Raw genomic sequence first — 25,445 nt, 5'->3', positions numbered from 1 at the left:
GGAAGATAAGCCTTTACTCCATACATCAGTGGACACGTAGTCTGTTTTGGCGCTATGCAAGGGATCTTCTTTTTCCTTGACGTCACCTCAGTCACTGAGGAATCCTGCCTCTTTCTTGAATTCTGAAACTTGCGCTGGATGCGCAATTTCCATTGCAGCTGCAATTCATGCTCCTCGTGATCAATTTTTCTCAGGATGGCAGGAAATGATGTCAAAACAGCATTTGCCATATTCATATACTGTTCTGATGTTGGATAGCTGAAATATGATAATGATAATAATAATAACAGTAATAATATTAATAATAATAATAATAATAATAATAATAATAATAATAATAACATATTATTATTAATAATAATGTCACAATACCTTGATATGTAATAATGATGATAACAATAATAATGATATCAATCTAGCTAACTATATAGATGGCTTAACTCCTTTTATTATATTATTATTATCATTATTATTATTATTATTATTATTATTATTATTGTTCTTCTTCTTAACAATCACCTAATTGTGCTTTTGTCCCAGTGAAATTGGCAGATAGTGGGTACACTATCTGAATAGTACACTCAAAGGTGGTTTCACACCTATCAGTGCCGTATTAGTATCGTATAGTGTCAGTGATATCCATGTCGCTTTCGTGACGTCTATGCACACATATTTTTTTAGACGTGGAGTTGGCTATGATTGTCATAATTCTTGATGAAGAGCAAGATGCTTGCTTAACAAAAAATAAAGAAAAGAAAATTGGGTACATGAAACGTGGAAGAAAAAGAGAAACTCAAGGAGATTTTGCTACTCTGTACGAGGAATTAATTAATGATGAAACAAAAATTTTCCAGTACTTAAGAATGTCCAAAAACTGTTTGATGACATTGCTCAGTGATGAGTGGTGTGGTGTGGTATGGTATGGTGTGTTATGATGTGGTGTGGATTGATGTGGTGTGATTAATTACATCAATTAAAAAGAGTATTTATCACCATTTCAATTTCTTCTATTTTATTTCAAACACTTGTCTAACATCCGTGAAAATTTTTAAAATACCAGTGACGACGATATTCCATTTCACGGAACGGAGACGTAACAATCACTTCAGTCAAAACACGGTACTTCACCGGACGTGTGTAAATGCTTCTGCTGAATTCCAAAATGATGAATTTTTTTTTACTGACACTGAAGCACTGAACAGCACGGAACAAATACGGCACTGATGTGTGTGAAGCGACCTTAACCCGTATCCCTCTGGAGGCATATTCCCGAAGTCTGGTAATCTTTCGGCCCATTTACTCTTGTAGCAGTTAGGTTAGGTTAGATTAAGTTACGTATAGGTAATTTTGTGCGAGAATCTCAATGAGACTATTTTAGAGAGAATCCTACAGTTAGTTTTGGAGCTACAGCCTAGTGTCCATACAGGCTGGCAGACGAATCCTTCCAGACTTCAGGAATATGCATTCTGGCCCTTCACAAGAACTGACATCAGATCCCGGTATGAACACAGGCGGTGCATCCCATGTTCTTTTGCCCCTCTTCTCATTGCCTTCCCATTATATATATATATATATATATATATATATATATATATATATATATATATATATATATATATATATATATATATATATATATATATAACACTCAACATCCCTACATGCAACAAAACTTACCAAAACACACTCAAAATACACTCAAAACATCCAAAACACAACCAAAACACATCACAACACCCCAAAATACCCACTACACTCACCTAAACACAACCAAATATTGAATATTCACTCAAAACACCCCGTAACATCTAAAAACATCCAAATAATCCACCCCAACCACGCTAAATTTATCCAAAACACTCTCAAAGCACCCCAATATACCTAAAACTCATACAAACACACTCAAAAGATTTAAAACACCCAAAATACACTACAACACCCCAAAACTCATCAAACACACCCAAAACACATCAAAACATCCAAAACACACTTAAAGCACCACTCAACACCACAAACACGCCACAAACACACCCTTAAAGACCCAAAACTACTTGCACACAATCAAATACACCTCAAAAGACCCGACACACACACCCAAACTAACCGAAACACTTAAAACAGAAAATAAACCCAAAACAAACTCACTACACCTCAATATACCCCCAAACACACCCATAACACACAAAAACATCCCACAATATACTCAAAACACCCCACACGACTCAAACCACTTACAATATAACTAAAAACATCCTAAACCACATTTAAAACACCCAAAATTCACCCAAAACACAATGATAACAGCAAATATACACCCAAAACCCAAGATGCTTGCTTAACAAAAAATAAAGAAAAGAAAATTGGGTACATGAAACGTGGAAGAAAAAGAGAAACTCAAGGAGATTTTGCTACTCTGTACGAGGAATTAATTAATGATGAAACAAAAATTTTCCAGTACTTAAGAATGTCCAAAAACTGTTTGATGACATTGCTCAGTGATGAGTGGTGTGGTATGGTATGGTATGGTGTGTTATGATGTGGTGTGGTGTGATGTGGTGTGATTAATTACATCAATTAAAAAGAGTATTTATCACCATTTCAATTTCTTCTATTTTATTTCAAACACTTGTCTGACATCCGTGAAAATTTTTAAAATACCAGTGACGACGATATTCCATTTCACGGAACGGAGACGTAACAATCACTTCAGTCAAAACACGGTACTTCACCGGACGTGTGTAAATGCTTCTGCTGAATTCCAAAATGATGAATTTTTTTTTTACTGACACTGAAGCACTGAACAGCACGGAACAAATACGGCACTGATGTGTGTGAAGCGACCTTAACCCGTATCCCTCTGGAGGCATATTCCCGAAGTCTGGTAATCTTTCGGCCCATTTACTCTTGTAGCAGTTAGGTTAGGTTAGATTAAGTTACGTATAGGTAATTTTGTGCGAGAATCTCAATGAGACTATTTTAGAGAGAATCCTACAGTTAGTTTTGGAGCTACAGCCTAGTGTCCATACAGGCTGGCAGACGACTCCTTCCAGACTTCAGGAATATGCATTCTGGCCCTTCACAAGAACTGACATCAGATCCCGGTATGAACACAGGCGGTGCATCCCATGTTCTTTTGCCCCTCTTCTCATTGCCTTCCCATTATATATATATATATATATATATATATATATATATATATATATATATATATATATATATATATATATATATATATATATATAACACTCAACATCCCTACATGCAACAAAACTTACCAAAACACACTCAAAATACACTCAAAACATCCAAAACACAACCAAAACACATCACAACACCCCAAAATACCCACTACACTCACCTAAACACAACCAAATATTGAATATTCACTCAAAACACCCCGTAACATCTAAAAACATCCAAATAACCCACCCCAACCACGCTAAATTTATCCAAAACACTCTCAAAGCACCCCAATATACCTTAAACTCATACAAACACACTCAAAAGATTTAAAACACCCAAAATACACTACAACACCCCAAAACTCATCAAACACACCCAAAACACATCAAAACATCCAAAACACACTTAAAGCACCACTCAACACCACAAACACGCCACAAACACACCCTTAAAGACCCAAAACTACTTGCACACAATCAAATACACCTCAAAAGACCCGACACACACACCCAAACTCACCGAAACACTTAAAACAGAAAATAAACCCAAAACAAACTCACTACACCTCAATATACCCCCAAACACACCCATAACACACAAAAACATCCCACAATATACTCAAAACACCCCACACGACTCAAACCACTTACAATATAACTAAAAACATCCTAAACCACATTTAAAACACCCAAAATTCACCCAAAACACAATGATAACAGCAAATATACACCCAGAACACACCTAAACACCACCAAAACACACTCTAAACACCCCACAATATTCCTACATACATCCTAAACACGTAAAACACCCAAAACACACCAAATATTACAGAGAACTGCAGCGCAGCAAGGGAAACTAAGCTAAATATTGTTTACCTGTTTTGCCTCCTCCTCCATTTCTTTTTATTTCTTCCTTCTCCTCTTTCATTTCTCTTATTTTCTTCCTTCTACTACAACTATCTACACGCCTGACTTTAGAAACAGCTGTAAACACTTGGAAAACACTGGAAATTACGGTAAATATTGAGGAGACACTAGAGCAGACCGAGTCCCGAATCTTTGATGACGTCACAGGCGAGGTGCCGGCGCCCCCCTGCCATACGTACGTAACGCATTTCATTTTGAAATTGACCCATAGAAAAAATGAAGCTAGGCTCGAATGCATTATATATTCTGACTTGACAATTACTTGAATTAATATTCACAATATCAAAACACCTCCAGTCTCAGTAGTTATAAAGAAATATTATGTGAAATATGGAAAAAGTGTTGGAAATTTTGACACCATTAAAAACACTGAAAAGTCCACCTATTCCACTTTACACTGGTAAAAAAACATTTTAAAAAATCTGAACTATTTTTTTAAATAATGCACACTTAGTTACAAGCTACAATAAAAAAATAAAGAAGCTAAAAAATGACAAAATCACCACTTTCAACGGGACAAAAAGCCTATTCAAATTCCACATACTTAACTCAACAGGAACGCAACATACTTTAAAAATCATAAACGATTTTTTGAAGCAATAAAATCTTCATTAAAGCCTCAAATAAAAAAGCCAAAAACCAGGCTGGGTAAATTTCACCGTACAAACTGCCCCTTATTTACATAAAAAACAACACCAAATTCAGCACATTTACTTAACTAAAGCAAGAAAAACACTTCAAAAGCAACGAAATATTTTTAGAAACCATAAAATCTTACTATACAAGCCAAATAAATTAATTCAGAAAAATTAAAAAAATATTGGAACCAACAAGCCGGAACAGGTGCCAGTCCATCATGACGGCCCTCGGCAGCGACCTCAGTGGGGGAGCCGGCGGCCATGTTGCCTTATTTATTTCTATATAACACCAAAATCAGGCAATGACGGATATATCTGACCAGCGGATATGAAGGCTAGACATGTGGATCCATCATGTGATATGTTAGGCTTATAATAAGTGAGAGATGAGGCAAATAATGGCTAATAACACAGCTGACGGCTTGTTTACATATTGGCGAACATTAAATATTTCAATAAATTTCCAACTCTTTCCAGACTCGGACGTAAACAAAACCTAAATATAAATAATTAACCCCTAAAAAAACTAAATAACGAATAATGAATCCTAAATAAACGAATACAAGACACTACAGGGAGGATTAGGGTGTTGTGAAGGCAGTAAGGCTGACTGAGGAGAGACTGGCCCCGCTGGACTCACCTTACGTACTCGTGCCTCTCTGGTGATGCTTGACGGTGCTTGGTGCAGGAAGAAGGTGTCGGGAAGACGGAAACACTGGTTAATAGAGCGTGTAGGGCAAGATTGACCAGTGCTGACCAAAACACTGCAGCCAGCCAGCCGCTCGCCGTGGTAACTCCCCAGCGCCACCTGTCACTGATCCAACACCCACCCACCCACACACACACACACACACACACAAAAGTTGACATGCTATCAAATAATATGTCAAATAATATAAATATCCTCACTTCCTGACTCTCCTTTCCCCACTCCACCCCTGATAAGTGATTATGAACGCAATCTTCACTCAGTGCGGCACCGTGTCACCGCAGCAAACACGAACCAGGGCAGAATAGGCTCAACTGAAATGCTCCTACTCTCTCTCTCTCTCTCTCTCTCTCTCTCTCTCTCTCTCTTCACGACTGTTTTTCAAAGCTATAAAGATGATTATCAGGGTTTTCAATGGTGTTTCTCCTGTTATTAATGTAGAAATGTTGTTAATCTGTCACTAAAACCGTAAAAATACCCTTGAAGACCTGTGCAACTACTGACAGAGAGAGAGAGAGAGAGATAACTAGCAATAACATTCACACACACACACACACACCAGTGCATTTATACGAAGGACTCTCCTGAACTAGACGAGGTCATACTTTGATGTATAATTTGGAAATCAGCTATTTTTTTCTATTAAGACACACGCAATTAAACGCTGATTTCCGGATGTGTCACTTGCGATCATACCACGTACTCTCGTGTCCTTGCAATGCGCGGCTGCTTAACGGGATGCACGTTCTCTACTTATGATACAAGTTATTTCCGAAACGTGTCATTTTTTTTTTTTTTTCCCTACGTCCACTCAGAGGTCAAGCATACGCAGCTCACTGGCCCTTCCTTCCGCCTCCATCTTTCACTTTGTCCTCCAAAACCGTGGGGAGGGTACAGTGTCGCCCCACACACTCGCCACTCACTTTTCCTGCCTTTCTTACACTCTCGGGCGCCAGCAAGGCCTACTACCTTTATAATTATATCACACAAAACCAAAGTTACTCGTGCTGACTAACTTTTCTTAGTAAAACCCATGGGGTCTAGAACGAGTGGTAGCATTAGTCACAGTGACTAACATAATGTTAGTGAATTTGTGACTAACTGAGCACTCAACCTGAGTATGGTCTTACTCAAATATATCTGACTAATGCCTTCGTACTGTTCACTGCTTCTACTAACCACATTAGTAAAGTGGATCATAGGTTAGTCAATTAAATGACTAATTAGTTAGTCTTTCTTAGGCAGATGATGAATCATTAGTACCTTTAATACTAGCAGCTAGCTACTGCTGTCTCAAGGTTAGGGAAAGAATAGGTAATAAATTCAATATATTCATATACAATTAAATGTTCCCTCTATTTCATTACATTAAAAAAAATAAATAAATAAAAAATAAACACTATAATTTTTATCATCTATAGTATAATATGCTTTTCACTTGAACATTTAACAGAAAGCTCCCCTCAAAACTGTAATGATATATAAAACAGATGTAAAAAATAAACTCCATTAGTAACACTTCATCCTAGCATGAGAAAAAAAAAAAAAAAAGCAACACAAAAACAACCTGTTTTGACAAACCATTAAGTAAATAATACACATTTGTGAGTATTAATCACTAAAACTTGCAATGTGGAAAAGAAAGTAAGCATCTCTTAAGATATGAATATTAAACCTTCCTCCCATTCATAAACTAAAGGAAAAAATATGTAAGTAAAGTTAACATAAATTAAATGTAAGGAGTTACAGACCCTGTAAAAAATAATTAATTAGTCCACTGCTAATCATTATATCACGGTACTTTTAAGAAACTTAGGGAAAGAACCAGTGCAAAAATAGACATTTAACCTTATTTGTACAAGCTTTTAACCCAGATCATATCCATATGTCACCATTAATCCTTTAAAGCCACACACATAAAAGAAAATGAGTATTTCTATGGGATATACTAACTAAACAAATCTACAGAAATGCTCAGAACAGTAATAAATAAGCTTCACGTATCACTTGCAATAACATAGAGAAATAAAAAAAAAAAAAAGAGGTAAAAAATGCATATAAAAAAAAAAAAAAAATATATGCATCATATGGTACATGAAGAATACTTCCCAATTTGAAGAGAGAGAGAGAGAGAGAGAGAGAGAGAGAGAGAGAGAGAGAGAGAGAGAGAGAGAGAGAGAGAGAGAGAGAGAGAGAGAGAGAGAGAGAGAGAGAGAGAGAGAGAGAGTGTCTACTCTCCATTCATTATATATATATATATATATATATATATATATATATATATATATATATATATATATATATATATATATATATATATATATATATATATATATATAACATAAGATAAGAATTCAGTAAGATTTCATGAATACTGGGTTGTGGGGAAGGGGAAGTACAAGTATTTCCTTTTCCTTTTAGAAAACTTATTAACATAATGTTATGTATTTATTTCACTGATTAATCTTTAACTAGTAATTGACTAGTGTGTGTGTGTGTGTGTGTGTGTGTGTGTGTGTGTGTGTGTGACAGAGAGAGAGAGAGAGAGAGAGAGAGAGAGAGAGAGAGAGAGAGAGAGAGAGAGAGAGAGAGAGAGAGAGAGAGAGAGAGAGAGAGAGGCATTATGTGTAGAGTTGAATATATTTGGAAACAGATTTATGCATTTTTGTAGCTCAATTCTGTCTTTACTTAATTGAGTTTTACAAGTAGAGATCTTGTTTTTGAAGTGTTACCTTTGTCATACTTGATACCTAAGGGATGGGATGTTGTGAAACGGAAGAAATGTTCAGAATTTTTTGGGTATTCAATATTAAACACAAAGCCCTGCTACCAATGAGACTACAGCCATAGAAATACATGTTGGTTCAGCTACAGGTGCACCATCAAATACACACTAGACTGCCCTGTTCTTAATTCTTCTTCTGTTACCTTAAGGAAGAATTAATAACATTTTGACATTAAAATAAGATTTATATGTAGATGCATATCTTAAGGTGATAATATATTCAGAAATTTCAATATATACACACCACTCTAAAATCAAAGGTACTGAAATTTAACCTTAGTAAAAATGGAGTCTTTCCTTTCTCCAAGCAGGTGAAGTAACCCCAATATAACTAAGCAAGCATCTGGTGCAAATAAATAAATATATAAATAAATATGATAATAAGTAAATCAAATAAACAAAAGAAAATTAACTGTGTAAGGAAAAAAGTGAAGATATGGTCACATCCAATAGGACAGTCCACTAATTTGAGTACCAATCTTTTAAAAGTCTCCTGTAATTATTGCTTTATCACATAAGAATTAATAAAAATAAAGCTCCTCGATGGTTCTACTAATTATATGAATTACAAGCATTTTGATTGAATGCTCAGAACGACCAGTATACTAATGATTTTTGTCCTTTGTGTCACAGCAGCAAATCTTTTGTACGAGTATGCGGTTATGTTTTTTACTTGAGACACTATTTGGGTAATATCATAATGCAATAATGCTTTGTCTAGCAAGTCCTCGTAAGAATATGATGAGTACTGATCGAAAAAAAAAAAAAAAAAAGAAAGAAAGAAAGAAAACCCCAGCCGAACCTACATGCCCCGACATAATGCACTGATGTTCCGAACTCCCGATTCTTCTCATCATATCCACCAAAACAGTGTGAGAAGTCCTGAACTTCATCACAACCATGGAAGAAACCTTTATCAGACTGTTTGCACTTGCGCTAGTGCCGGCAAAGGTGACTCCAAGAATTCTATCTCCACACGAATTAGTGACCTGTCTTATTGGACTGCAAGGGAAGAGGATGCAGCTAACATTTCTAAAAAGATTGATAATATTTACATTTTAAATTTCAAATTGGACAGCCTATTGGGTTTATTTACACTAGAAATAATGTCTTTCCTTACAAGAGAGAGAGAGAGAGAGAGAGAGATGCTTTACACCTATTAAAATCTTTAACATCACTTATGCTGCAAACAATTATTTAGCCATAGCACTCAGCCAAAAATTTGATAGAAGAGCAGGAATTTAACAATTAAATTAGTACCTTTATAGAAATTGGTGCAATCATTACAGTTAGATAGGTCATGCTTAATACAATGTTTGGTTTTTGCATGCAGCATAGTTTCATGAATACTAGGCTTATAAAAGTGAAAGATGCATTGCTAATGATGAAAAGATACATATATTAAATTGCTACCAGCTACTCAAAATGAACAAATTGAACTAGACATTACTCACATTGACTTTCATCGTGGTCATATAGTTCAAGTAAGGTTTCCATATACAGAGGAACTGCTTTTCTTTTTTTTTGAGAATTGCAATTATTGGGAGCCTATATTTCTCCAGCCCTTTCAAAACTGCTACTCTTGGGTTTGGTTCATCCGCTTGTGGTTCTAATCTCAGAAACTTCTTGATTATCTGTAAAGATATAAGCATCAAATAATTATAAGTGAAGGTTACAGAGATGAGCATCTGCAATAACTGTACTTAGTTATGAGTGCTTATCTCCCGTCACTGAAGCCTTTGAGCCTGAGAGGGAGAATGGAAGTACCAGTAGTTAAATATCAATTACCTACTATAAAATATAAATAGCTATATACATTATAGCCCTACAAATAAAGTTGACAATTAGTAACAATATGTAGCAAAATCCATAAAGTGTACATATATACACACTTATGCCATCAAAAGTCTGAATCCACGGGTACAAGTTCAGGATTTCTGCTACAAGAATGTTCCCATTGATTATTTTTTTGCGTCTCTCAGAGAGTGTCAACTGCATGAGGCGTTCAACCTGAGGAAAATCATTAAAGTAAAATTAGTTTTCATAAGTTGACTGTCCCACCAGCCTCCCTCTCTCCCTCATCTATATATATATATATATATATATATATATATATATATATATATATATATATATATATATATATATATATATATATATATATATATATATATATATATATATATATATATATATATATATATATAAGCATCATTTTTCAGTGGCTATCCACCAGTACCATTGAAATTGCTTACATAAGAGCAGGTATTTTTAAACAACACCAGTAAAGAAGTCTCTGAAATATAAAAAAGATAAATCAAGCGTACAAATATCACATACCTTATCTAACTCGGGATCTTTCTTCATCCAATGTAGAGCAAGCCACTGTCTATGTCTCTCTAATGACTCATCATCTTCTGAATGGGGCCTTGTTGGAAGGTAAGCCTTTACTCCATACATCAGTGGACACGTAGTCTGTTTTGGCGCTATGCAAGGGATCTTCTTTTTCCTTGACGTCACCTCAGTCACTGAGGAATCCTGCCTCTTTCTTTAATTCTGAAACTTGCGCTGGATGCGCAATTTCCATTGCAGCTGCAATTCATGCTCCTCGTGATCACTCTTTCTCAGGATGGCAGGAAATGATGTCAAAACAGCATTTGCCATATTCATATACTGTTCTGATGTTGGATAGCTGAAATATGATAATGATAATAATAATAACAGTAATAATATTAATAATAATAATAATAATAATAATAATAATAATAATAATAATAATAATAATAATAATAATAATAATAACATATTATTATTAATAATAATGTCACAATACCTTGATATGTAATAATGATGATAACAATAATAATGATATCAATCTAGCTAACTATATAGATGGCTTAACTCATTTTATTATATTATTATTATCATTATTATTATTATTATTATTATTATTATTATTATTATTATTATTGTTCTTCTTCTTAACAATCACCTAATTGTGCTTTTGTCCCAGTGAAATTGGCAGATAGTGGTTTCACACCTATCAGTGCCATATTAGTATCGTATAGTGTCAGTGATATCCATGTCGCTTTCGTGACGTCTATGCACACATATCTTTTCAGACGTGGAGTTGGCTATGATTGTCATAATTCTTGATGAAGAGCAAGATGCTTGCTTAACAAAAAATAAAGAAAAGAAAATTGGGTACATGAAACGTGGAAGAAAAAGAGAAACTCAAGGAGATTTTGCTACTCTGTACGAGGAATTAATTAATGATGAAACAAAAATTTTCCAGTACTTAAGAATGTCCAAAAACTGTTTGATAACATTGCTCAGTGATGAGTGGTGTGGTATGGTATGGTATGGTGTGTTATGATGTGGTGTGGTGTGATGTGGTGTGATTAATTACATCAATTAAAAAGAGTATTTATCACCATTTCAATTTCTTCTATTTTATTTCAAACACTTGTCTGACATCCGTGAAAATTTTTAAAATACCAGTGACGACGATATTCCATTTCACGGAACGGAGACGTAACAATCACTTCAGTCAAAACACGGTACTTCACCGGATGTGTGTAAATGCTTCTGCTGAATTCCAAAATGATGAATTTTTTTTTTACTGACACTGAAGCACTGAACAGCACGGAACAAATACGGCACTGATGTGTGTGAAGCGACCTTAACCCGTATCCCTCTGGAGGCATATTCCCGAAGTCTGGTAATCTTTCGGCCCATTTACTCTTGTAGCAGTTAGGTTAGGTTAGATTAAGTTACGTATAAGTAATTTTGTGCGAGAATCTCAATGAGACTATTTTAGAGAGAATCCTACAGTTAGTTTCGGAGCTACAGCCTAGTGTCCATACAGGCTGGCAGACGACTCCTTCCAGACTTCAGGAATATGCATTCTGGCCCTTCACAAGAACTGACATCAGATCCCGGTATGAACACAGGCGGTGCATCCCATGTTCTTTTGCCCCTCTTCTCATTGCCTTCCCATTATATATATATATATATATATATATATATATATATATATATATATATATATATATATATATATATATATATATATATATATATATATATATATATATATATATATATATATACATATATATATATATATATATATATATATATATATATATATATATATATATAACACTCAACATCCCTACATGCAACAAAACTTACCAAAACACACTCAAAATACACTCAAAACATCCAAAACACAACCAAAACACATCACAACACCCCAAAATACCCACTACACTCACCTAAACACAACCAAATATTGAATATTCACTCAAAACACCCCGTAACATCTAAAAACATCCAAATAACCCACCCCAACCACGCTAAATTTATCCAAAACACTCTCAAAGCACCCCAATATACCTTAAACTCATACAAACACACTCAAAAGATTTAAAACACCCAAAATACACTACAACACCCCAAAACTCATCAAACACACCCAAAACACATCAAAACATCCAAAACACACTTAAAGCACCACTCAACACCACAAACACGCCACAAACACACCCTTAAAGACCCAAAACTACTTGCACACAATCAAATACACCTCAAAAGACCCGACACACACACCCAAACTCACCGAAACACTTAAAACAGAAAATAAACCCAAAACAAACTCACTACACCTCAATATACCTCCAAACACACCCATAACACACAAAAACATCCCACAATATACTCAAAACACCCCACACGACTCAAACCACTTACAATATAACTAAAAACATCCTAAACCACATTTAAAACACCCAAAATTCACCCAAAACACAATGATAACAGCAAATATACACCCAGAACAGACCTAAACACCACCAAAACACACTCTAAACACCCCACAATATTCCTACATACATCCTAAACACGTAAAACACCCAAAACACACCAAATATTACAGAGAACTGCAGCGCAGCAAGGGAAACTAAGCTAAATATTGTTTACCTGTTTTGCCTCCTCCTCCATTTCTTTTTATTTCTTCCTTCTCCTCTTTCATTTCTCTTATTTTCTTCCTTCTACTACAACTATCTACACGCCTGACTTTAGAAACAGCTGTAAACACTTGGAAAACACTGGAAATTACGGTAAATATTGAGGAAACACTAGAGCAGACCGAGTCCCGAATCTTTGATGACGTCACAGGCGAGGTGCCGGCGCCCCCCTGCCATACGTACGTAACGCATTTCATTTTGAAATTGACCCATAGAAAAAATGAAGCTAGGCTCGAATGCATTATATATTCTGACTTGACAATTACTTGAATTAATATTCACAATATCAAAGCACCTCCAGTCTCAGTAGTTATAAAGAAATATTATGTGAAATATGGAAAAAGTGTTGGAAATTTTGACACCATTAAAAACACTGAAAAGTCCACCTATTCCACTTTACACTGGTAAAAAAACATTTTAAAAAATCTGAACTATTTTTTTAAATAATGCACACTTAGTTACAAGCTACAATAAAAAAATAAAGAAGCTAAAAAATGACAAAATCACCACTTTCAACGGGACAAAAAGCCTATTCAAATTCCACATACTTAACTCAACAGGAACGCAACATACTTTAAAAATCATAAACGATTTTTTGAAGCAATAAAATCTTCATTAAAGCCTCAAATAAAAAAGCCAAAAACCAGGCTGGGTAAATTTCACCGTACAAACTGCCCCTTATTTACATAAAAAACAACACCAAATTCAGCACATTTACTTAACTAAAGCAAGAAAAACACTTCAAAAGCATCGAAATATTTTTAGAAACCATAAAATCTTACTATACATGCCAAATAAATTAATTCAGAAAAATTAAAAAAAATATTGGAACCAACAAGCCGGAACAGGTGCCAGTCCATCATGACGGCCCTCGGCAGCGACCTCAGTGGGGGAGCCGGCGGCCATGTTGCCTTATTTATTTCTATATAACACCAAAATCAGGCAATGACGGATATATCTGACCAGCGGATATGAAGGCTAGACATGTGGATCCATCATGTGATATGTTAGGCTTATAATAAGTGAGAGATGAGGCAAATAATGGCTAATAACACAGCTGACGGCTTGTTTACATATTGGCGAACATTAAATATTTCAATAAATTTCCAACTCTTTCCAGACTCGGACGTAAACAAAACCTAAATATAAATAATTAACCCCTAAAAAAACTAAATAACGAATAATGAATCCTAAATAAACGAATACAAGACACTACAGGGAGGATTAGGGTGTTGTGAAGGCAGTAAGGCTGACTGAGGAGAGACTGGCCCCGCTGGACTCACCTTACGTACTCGTGCCTCTCTGGTGATGCTTGACGGTGCTTGGTGCAGGAAGAAGGTATCGGGAAGACGGAAACACTGGTTAATAGAGCGTGTAGGGCAAGATTGACCAGTGCTGACCAAAACACTGCAGCCAGCCAGCCGCTCGCCGTGGTAACTCCCCAGCGCCACCTGTCACTGATCCAACACCCACCCACCCACACACACACACACACACACACAAAAGTTGACATTCTATCAAATAATATGTCAAATTATATAAATATCCTCACTTCCTGACTCTCCTTTACCCACTCCACCCCTGATAAGTGATTATGAACGCAATCTTCACTCAGTGCGGCACCGTGTCACCGCAGCAAACACGAACCAGGGCAGAATAGGCTCAACTGAAATGCTCCTACTCTCTCTCTCTCTCTCTCTCTCTCTCTCTCTCTCTCTCTCTCTCTTCACGACTGTTTTTCAAAGCTATAAAGATGATTATCAGGGTTTTCAATGGTGTTTCTCCTGTTATTAATGTAGAAATGTTGTTAATCTGTCACTAAAACCGTAAAAATACCCTTGAAGACCTGTGCAACTACTGACAGAGAGAGAGAGAGAGAGATAACTAGCAATAACATTCACACACACACACACACACCAGTGCATTTATACGAAGGACTCTCCTTAACTAGACGAGGTCATACTTTGATGTATAATTTGGAAATCAGCTATTTTTTTCTATTAAGACACACTTAATTAAACTCTGATTTCCGGACGTGTCACTTGCGATCATACCACGTACTCTCGTGTCCTTGCAATGCGCGGCTGCTTAACGGGATGCACGTTCTCTACTTATGATACAAGTTATTTCCGAAACGTGTCATTTTTTTTTTTTTTTTCCCTACGTCCACTCAGAGGTCAAGCATACGCAGCTCACTGGCCCTTCCTTCCGCCTCCATCTTTCACTTTGTCCTCCAAAACCGTGGGGAGGGTACAGTGTCGCCCCACACACTCGCCACTCACTTTTCCTGCCTTTCTTACACTCTCGGGCGCCAGCAAGGCCTACTACCTTTATAATTATATCACACAAAACCAAAGTTACTCGTGCTGACTAACTTTTCTTAGTAAAACCCATGGGGTCTAGAACGAGTGGTAGCATTAGTCACAGTGACTAACATAATGTTAGTGAATTTGTGACTAACTGAGCACTCAACCTGAGTATGGTCTTACTCAAATATATCTGACTAATGCCTTCGTACTGTTCATTGCTTCTACTAACCACATTAGTAAAGTGGATCATAGGTTAGTCAATTAAATGACTAATTAGTTAGTCTTTCTTAGGCAGATGATGAATCATTAGTACCTTTAATACTAGCAGCTAGCTACTGCTGTCTCAAAGTTAGGGAAAGAATAGGTAATAAATTCAATATATTCATATACAATTAAATGTTCCCTCTATTTCATTACATTAAAAAAAATAAATAAATAAAAAATAAACACTCTATTTTTTATCATCTATAGTATAATATGCTTTTCACTTGAACATTTAACAGAAAGCTCCCCTCAAAACTGTAATGTTATATAAAACAGATGTAAAAAATAAACTCCATTAGTAACACTTCATCCTAGCATGAGAAAAAAAAAAAAAAAAGCAACACAAAAACAACCTGTTTTGACAAGCCATTAAGTAAATAATACACATTTGTGAGTATTAATCACTAAAACTTGCAATGTGGAAAAGAAAGTAAGCATCTCTTAAGATATGAATATTAAACCTTCCTCCCATTCATAAACTAAAGGAAAAAATATGTAAGTAAAGTTAACATAAATTAAATATAAGGAGTTACAGACCCTGTAAAAAATAATTAATTAGTCCACTGCTAATCATTATATCACGGTACTTTTAAGAAACTTAGGGAAAGAACCAGTGCAAAAATAGACATTTAACCTTATTTGTACAAGCTTATAACCCAGATCATATCCATATGTCACCATTAATCCTTTAAAGCCACACACATAAAAGAAAATGAGTATTTCTATGGGATATACTAACTAAACAAATCTACAGAAATGCTCAGAACAGTAATAAATAAGCTTCACGTATCACTTGCAATAACATAGAGAAATAAAAAAAAAAAAAAAGAGGTAAAAAATGCATATGAAAAAAAATATATATATATATGCATCATATGGTACATGAAGAATACTTCCCAATTTCAAGAGAGAGAGAGAGAGAGAGAGAGAGAGAGAGAGAGAGAGAGAGAGAGAGAGAGAGAGAGAGAGAGTGTCTACTCTCCATTCATTATATATATATATATATATATATATATATATATATATATATATATATATATATATATATATATATATATATATATATATATATATATATATATATATATATATAAATATATATATATATATATATATATATATATATATATATATATATATATATATATATATATATATATATATATATATATATATATATATATATATATATAACATAAGATAAGAATTCAGTAAGATTTCATGAATACTGGGTTGTGGGGAAGGGGAAGTACAAGTATTTCCTTTTCCTTTTAGAAAACTTATTAACATAATGTTATGTATTTATTTCACTGATTAATCTTTAACTAGTAATTGACTAGTGTGTGTGTGTGTGTGTGTGTGTGTGTGTGTGTGTGTGTGTGTGTGTGTGTGTGTGACAGAGAGAGAGAGAGACAGAGAGAGAGAGAGAGAGAGAGAGAGAGAGAGAGAGAGAGAGAGAGAGAGAGAGAGAGAGAGAGAGAGAGAGAGAGAGAGAGAGGCATTATGTGTAGAGTTGAATATATTTGGAAACAGATTTATGCATTTTTGTAGCTCAATTCTGTCTTTACTTCATTGAATTTTACAAGTAGAGATCTTGTTTTTGAAGTGTTACCTTTGTCATACTTGATACCTAAGGGATGGGATGTTGTGAAACGGAAGAAATGTTCAGAATTTTTTGGGTATTCAATATTAAACACAAAGCCCTGCTACCAATGAGACTACAGCCATAGAAATACATGTTGGTTCAGCTACAGGTGCACCATCAAATACACACTAGACTGCCCTGTTCTTAATTCTTCTTCTGTTACCTTAAGGAAGAATTAATAACATTTTGACATTAAAATAAGATTTATATGTAGATGCATATCTTAAGGTGATAATATATTCAGAAATTTCAATATATACACACCACTCTAAAATCAAAGGTACTGAAATTTAACCTTAGTAAAAATGGAGTCTTTCCTTTCTCCAAGCAGGTGAAGTAACCCCAATATAACTAAGCAAGCATCTGGTGCAAATAAATAAATATATAAATAAATATGATAATAAGTAAATCAAATAAACAAAAGAAAATTAACTGTGTAAGGAAAAAAGTGAAGATATGGTCACATCCAATAGGACAGTCCACTAATTTGAGTACCAATCTTTTAAAAGTCTCCTGTAATTATTGCTTTATCACATAAGAATTAATAAAAATAAAGTTCCTCGATGGTTCTACTAATTATATGAATTACAAGCATTTTGATTGAATGCTCAGAACGACCAGTATACTAATGATTTTTGTCCTTTGTGTCACAGCAGCAAATCTTTTGTACGAGTATGCGGTTATGTTTTTTACTTGAGACACTATTTGGGTAATATCATAATGCAATAATGCTTTGTCTAGCAAGTCCTCGTAAGAATATGATGAGTACTGATCGAAAAAAAAAAAAAAAAGAAAGAAAGAAAGAAAACCCCAGCCGAACCTACATGCCCCGACATAATGCACTGATGTTCCGAACTCCCGATTCTTCTCATCATATCCACCAAAACAGTGTGAGAAGTCCTGAACTTCATCACAACCATGGAAGAAACCTTTATCAGACTGTTTGCACTTGCGCTAGTGCCGGCAAAGGTGACTCCAAGAATTCTATCTCCACACGAATTAGTGACCTGTCTTATTGGACTGCAAGGGAAGAGGATGCAGCTAACATTTCTAAAAAGATTGATAATATTTACATTTTAAATTTCAAATTGGACAGCCTATTGGGTTTATTTACACTAGAAATAATGTCTTTCCTTACAAGAGAGAGAGAGAGAGAGAGAGAGAGAGAGAGAGAGAGATACTTTACACCTATTAAAATCTTTAACATCACTTATGCTGCAATCAATTATTTAGCCATAGCACTCAGCCAAAAATTTGATAGAAGAGCAGGAATTTAACAATTAAATTAGTACCTTTATAGAAATTGGTGCAAGCATTACAGTTAGATAGGTCATGCTTAATACAATGTTTGGTTTTTGCATGCAGCATAGTTTCATGAATACTAGGCTTATAAAAGTGAAAGATGCATTGCTAATGATGAAAAGATACATATATTAAATTGCTACCAGCTACTGAAATGAACAAATTGAACTAGACATTACTCACATTGACTTTCATCGTGGTCATATAGTTCAAGTAAGGTTTCCATATACAGAGGAACTGCTTTTCTTTTTTTTGAGAATTGCAATTATTGGGAGCCTATATTTCTCCAGCCCTTTCAAAACTGCTACTCTTGGGTTTGGTTCATCCGCTTGTGGTTCTAATCTCAGAAACTTCTTGATTATCTGTAAAGATATAAGCATCAAATAATTATAAGTGAAGGTTACAGAGATGAGCATCTGCAATAACTGTACTTAGTTATGAGTGCTTATCTCCCGTCACTGAAGCCTTTGAGCCTGAGAGGGAGAATGGAAGTACCAGTAGTTAAATATCAATTACCTACTATAAAATATAAATAGCTATATACATTATAGCCCTACAAATAAAGTTGACAATTAGTAACAATATGTAGCAAAATCCATAAAGTGTACATATATACACACTTATGCCATCAAAAGTCTGAATCCACGGGTACAAGTTCAGGATTTCTGCTACAAGAATGTTCCCATTGATTATTTTTTTGCGTCTCTCAGAGAGTGTCAACTGCATGAGGCGTTCAACCTGAGAAAATCATTAAAGTAAAATTAGTTTTCATAAGTTGACTGTCCCACCAGCCTCCCTCTCTCCCTCATATATATATATATATATATATATATATATATATATATATATATATATATATATATATATATATATATATATATATATATATATATATATATATATATATACAAGCATCATTTTTCAGTCGCTATCCACCAGTACCATTGAAATTGCTTACATAAGAGCAGGTATTTTTAAACAACACCAGTAAAGAAGTCTCTGAAATATAAAAAAGATAAATCAAGCGTACAAATATCACATACCTTATCTAACTCGGGATCTTTCTTCATCCAATGTAGAGCAAGCCACTGTCTATGTCTCTCTAATGACTCATCATCTTCTGAATGGGGCCTTGGTGGAAGGTAAGCCTTTACTCCATACATCAGTGGACACGTAGTCTGTTTTGGCGCTATGCAAGGGATCTTCTTTTTCCTTGACGTCACCTCAGTCACTGAGGAATCCTGCCTCTTTCTTGAATTCTGAAACTTGCGCTGGATGCGCAATTTCCATTGCAGCTGCAATTCATGCTCCTCGTGATCACTTTTTCTCAGGATGGCAGGAAATGATGTCAAAACAGCATTTGCCATATTCATATACTGTTCTGATGTTGGATAGCTGAAATATGATAATGATAATAATAATAACAGTAATAATATTAATAATAATAATAATAATAATAATAATAATGATAATAATAATAACATATTATTATTAATAATAATGTCACAATACCTTGATATGTAATAATGATGATAACAATAATAATGATATCAATCTAGCTAACTATATAGATGGCTTAACTCCTTTTATTATATTATTATTATCATTATTATTATTATTATTATTATTATTATTATTATTGTTCTTCTTCTTAACAATCACCTAATTGTGCTTTTGTCCCAGTGAAATTGGCAGATAGTGGGTACACTATCTGAATAGTACACTCAAAGGTGGTTTCACACCTATCAGTGCCGTATTAGTATCGTATAGTGTCAGTGATATCCATGTCGCTTTCGTGACGTCTATGCACACATATCCTTTCAGACGTGGAGTTGGCTATGATTGTCATAATTCTTGATGAAGAGCAAGATGCTTGCTTAACAAAAAATAAAGAAAAGAAAATTGGGTACATGAAACGTGGAAGAAAACGAGAAACTCAAGGAGATTTTGCTACTCTGTACGAGGAATTAATTAATGATGAAACAAAAATTTTCCAGTACTTAAGAATGTCCAAAAACGGTTTGATGACATTGCTCAGTGATGAGTGGTGTGGTGTGGTATGGTATGGTGTGTTATGATGTGGTGTGGTGTGATGTGGTGTGATTAATTACATCAATTAAAAAGAGTATTTATCACCATTTCAATTTCTTCTATTTTATTTCAAACACTTGTCTGACATCCGTGAAAATTTTTAAAATACCAGTGACGACGATATTCCATTTCACGGAACGGAGACGTAACAATCACTTCAGTCAAAACACGGTACTTCACCGGACGTGTGTAAATGCTTCTGCTGAATTCCAAAATGATGAATTTTTTTTTTACTGACACTGAAGCACTGAACAGCACGGAACAAATACGGCACTGATGTGTGTGAAGCGACCTTAACCCGTATCCCTCTGGAGGCATATTCCCGAAGTCTGGTAATCTTTCGGCCCATTTACTCTTGTAGCAGTTAGGTTAGGTTAGATTAAGTTACGTATAGGTAATTTTGTGCGAGAATCTCAATGAGACTATTTTAGAGAGAATCCTACAGTTAGTTTTGGAGCTACAGCCTAGTGTCCATACAGGCTGGCAGACGACTCCTTCCAGACTTCAGGAATATGCATTCTGGCCCTTCACAAGAACTGACATCAGATCCCAGTATGAACACAGGCGGTGCATCCCATGTTCTTTTGCCCCTCTTCTCATTGCCTTCCCATTATATATATATATATATATATATATATATATATATATATATATATATATATATATATATATATATATATATATATATATATATATATATATATATATATATATATATATATATATATATATATATATATATATATATATAACACTCAACATCCCTACATGCAACAAAACTTACCAAAACACACTCAAAATACACTCAAAACATCCAAAACACAACGAAAACACATCACAACACCCCAAAATACCCACTACACTCACCTAAACACAACCAAATATTGAATATTCACTCAAAACACCCCGTAACATCTAAAAACATCCAAATAACCCACCCCAACCACGCTAAATTTATCCAAAACACTCACAAAGCACCCCAATATATCTAAAACTCATACAAACACACTCAAAATATTTAAAACACCCAAGATACACTACAACACCCCAAAACTCATCAAACACACCCAAAACACATCAAAACATCCAAAACACACTTAAAGCACCACAAACACGCCACAAACACACCCTTAAACACCCAAAACTACTTGCACACAATCAAATACACCTCAAAAGACCCGACACACACACCCAAACTCACCGAAACACTTAAAACAGAAAATAAACCCAAAACAAACTCACTACACCTCAATATACTCCCAAACACACCCATAACACACAAAAACATCCCACAATATACTCAAAACACCCCACACGACTCAAACCACTTACAATATAACTAAAAACATCCTAAACCACATTTAAAACACCCAAAATTCACCCAAAACACAATGATAACAGCAAATATACACCCAAAACACACCTAAACACCACCAAAACACACTCTAAACACCCCACAATATTCCTACATACATCCTAAACACGTAAAACACCCAAAGCACACCAAATATTACAGAGAACTGCAGCGCAGCAAGGGAAACTAAGCTAAATATTGTTTACCTGTTTTGCCTCCTCCTCCATTTCTTTTTATTTCTTCCTTCTCCTCTTTCATTTCTCTTATTTTCTTCCTTCTACTACAACTATCTACACGCCTGACTTTAGAAACAGCTGTAAACACTTGGAAAACACTGGAAATTACGGTAAATATTGAGGAGACACTGGAGCAGACCGAGTCCCGAATCTTTGATGACGTCACAGGCGAGGTGCCGGCGCCCCCCTGCCATACGTACGTAACGCATTTCATTTTGAAATTGACCCATAGAAAAAATGAAGCTAGGCTCGAATGCATTATATATTCTGACTTGACAATTACTTGAATTAATATTCACAATATCAAAACACCTCCAGTCTCAGTAGTTATAAAGAAATATTATGTGAAATATGGAAAAAGTGTTGGAAATTTTGACACCATTAAAAACACTGAAAAGTCCACCTATTCCACTTTACACTGGTAAAAAAACATTTTAAAAAATCTGAACTATTTTTTTTAAATAATGCACACTTAGTTACAAGCTACAATAAAAAAATAAAGAAGCTAAAAAATGACAAAATCACCACTTTCAACGGGACAAAAAGCCTATTCAAATTCCACATACTTAACTCAACAGGAATGCAACATACTTTAAAAATCATAAACGATTTTTTGAAGCAATAAAATCTTCATTAAAGCCTCAAATAAAAAAGCCAAAAACCAGGCTGGGTAAATTTCACCGTACAAACTGCCCCTTATTTACATAAAAAAACAACACCAAATTCAGCACATTTACTTAACTAAAGCAAGAAAAACACTTCAAAAGCAACGAAATATTTTTAGAAACCATAAAATCTTACTATACAAGCCAAATAAATTAATTCAGAAAAATTTAAAAAAATATTGGAACCAACAAGCCGGAACAGGTGCCAGTCCATCATGACGGCCCTCGGCAGCGACCTCAGTGGGGGAGCCGGCGGCCATGTTGCCTTATTTATTTCTATATAACACCAAAATCAGGCAATGACGGATATATCTGACCAGCGGATATGATGGCTAGACATGTGGATCCATCATGTGATATGTTAGGCTTATAATAAGTGAGAGATGAGGCAAATAATGGCTAATAACACAGCTGACGGCTTGTTTACATATTGGCGAACATTAAATATTTCAATAAATTTCCAACTCTTTCCAGACTCGGACGTAAACAAAACCTAAATATAAATAATTAACCCCTAAAAAAACTAAATAACGAATAATGAATCCTAAATAAACGAATACAAGACACTACAGGGAGGATTAGGGTGTTGTGAAGGCAGTAAGGCTGACTGAGGAGAGACTGGCCCCGCTGGACTCACCTTACGTACTCGTGCCTCTCTGGTGATGCTTGACGGTGCTTGGTGCAGGAAGAAGGTGTCAGGAAGACGGAAACACTGGTTAATAGAGCGTGTAGGGCAAGATTGACCAGTGCTGACCAAAACACTGTAGCCAGCCAGCCGCTCGCCGTGGTAACTCCCCAGCGCCACCTGTCACTGATCCAACACCCACCCACACACACACACACACACAAAAGTTGACATGCTATCAAATAATATGTCAAATTATATAAATATCCTCACTTCCTGACTCTCCTTTCCCCACTCCACCCCTGATAAGTGATTATGAACGCAATCTTCACTCAGTGCGGCACCGTGTCACCGCAGCAAACACGAACCAGGGCAGAATAGGCTCAACTGAAATGCTCCTACTCTCTCTCTCTCTCTCTCTCTTCACGACTGTTTTTCAAAGCTATAAAGATGATTATCAGGGTTTTCAATGGTGTTTCTCCTGTTATTAATGTAGAAATGTTGTTAATCTGTCACTAAAACCGTAAAAATACCCTTGAAGACCTGTGCAACTACTGACAGAGAGAGAGAGAGAGAGAGAGAGATAACTAGCAATAACATTCACACACACATACACACACCAGTGCATTTATACGAAGGACTCTCCTGAAATAGACGAGGTCATACTTTGATGTATAATTTGGAAATCAGCTATTTTTTTCTATTAAGACACACGCAATTAAACGCTGATTTCCGGACGTGTCACTTGCGATCATACCACGTACTCTCGTGTCCTTGCAATGCGCGGCTGCTTAACGGGATGCACGTTCTCTACTTATGATACAAGTTATTTCCGAAACGTGTCATTTTTTTTTTTTTTTTCCCTACGTCCACTCAGAGGTCAAGCATACGCAGCTCACTGGCCCTTCCTTCCGCCTCCATCTTTCACTTTGTCCTCCAAAACCGTGGGGAGGGTACAGTGTCGCCCCACACACTCGCCACTCACTTTTCCTGCCTTTCTTACACTCTCGGGCGCCAGCAAGGCCTACTACCTTTATAATTATATCACACAAAACCAAAGTTACTCGTGCTGACTAACTTTTCTTAGTAAAACCCATGGGGTCTAGAACGAGTGGTAGCATTAGTCACAGTGACTAACATAATGTTAGTGAATTTGTGACTAACTGAGCACTCAACCTGAGTATGGTCTTACTCAAATATATCTGACTAATGCCTTCGTACTGTTCACTGCTTCTACTAACCACATTAGTAAAGTGGATCATAGGTTAGTCAATTAAATGACTAATTAGTTAGTCTTTCTTAGGCAGATGATGAATCATTAGTACCTTTAATACTAGCAGCTAGCTACTGCTGTCTCGAGGTTAGGGAAAGAATAGGTAATAAATTCAATATATTCATATACAATTAAATGTTCCCTCTATTTCATTACATTAAAAAAAATAAATAAATAAAAAATAAACACTATAATTTTTATCATCTATAGTATAATATGCTTTTCACTTGAACATTTAACAGAAAGCTCCCCTCAAAACTGTAATGATATATAAAACAGATGTAAAAAATAAACTCCACTAGTAACATTTCATCCTAGCATGAGAAAAAAAAAAAAAAAGCAACACAAAAACAACCTGTTTTGACAAGCCATTAAGTAAATAATACACATTTGTGAGTATTAATCAC

At 35.2% G+C, this 25,445-nt stretch overlaps 2 long non-coding RNA genes across 2 annotated transcripts; both read right to left on the bottom strand.

The window, feature by feature from the left end:
• Window positions 1–9,593: 9,593 nt before the first annotated feature.
• Window positions 9,594–15,264, bottom strand: LOC135100837 (uncharacterized). Its single transcript, XR_010268944.1, has 3 exons — window positions 14,558–15,264; window positions 10,585–10,936; window positions 9,594–9,878 (listed from the first exon to the last, which is right to left on the bottom strand). It is a non-coding gene; the product is annotated as an uncharacterized LOC135100837 (long non-coding RNA).
• A 3,077-nt stretch (window positions 15,265–18,341) lies between these two features.
• LOC135100817 (uncharacterized) lies at window positions 18,342–24,338 on the bottom strand. Its single transcript, XR_010268930.1, has 3 exons — window positions 23,778–24,338; window positions 19,838–20,189; window positions 18,342–19,156 (listed from the first exon to the last, which is right to left on the bottom strand). It is a non-coding gene; the product is annotated as an uncharacterized LOC135100817 (long non-coding RNA).
• Window positions 24,339–25,445: the final 1,107 nt, after the last annotated feature.

The sequence above is a fragment of the Scylla paramamosain genome, chromosome 1 (genome assembly GCF_035594125.1).
Source record: "Scylla paramamosain isolate STU-SP2022 chromosome 1, ASM3559412v1, whole genome shotgun sequence".
NCBI classification, from domain to species: domain Eukaryota; kingdom Metazoa; phylum Arthropoda; class Malacostraca; order Decapoda; family Portunidae; genus Scylla; species Scylla paramamosain.
The sequence above is the reverse complement of the archived record's forward strand: the minus strand, read 5'-3'. Positions and strand labels throughout refer to the sequence as shown.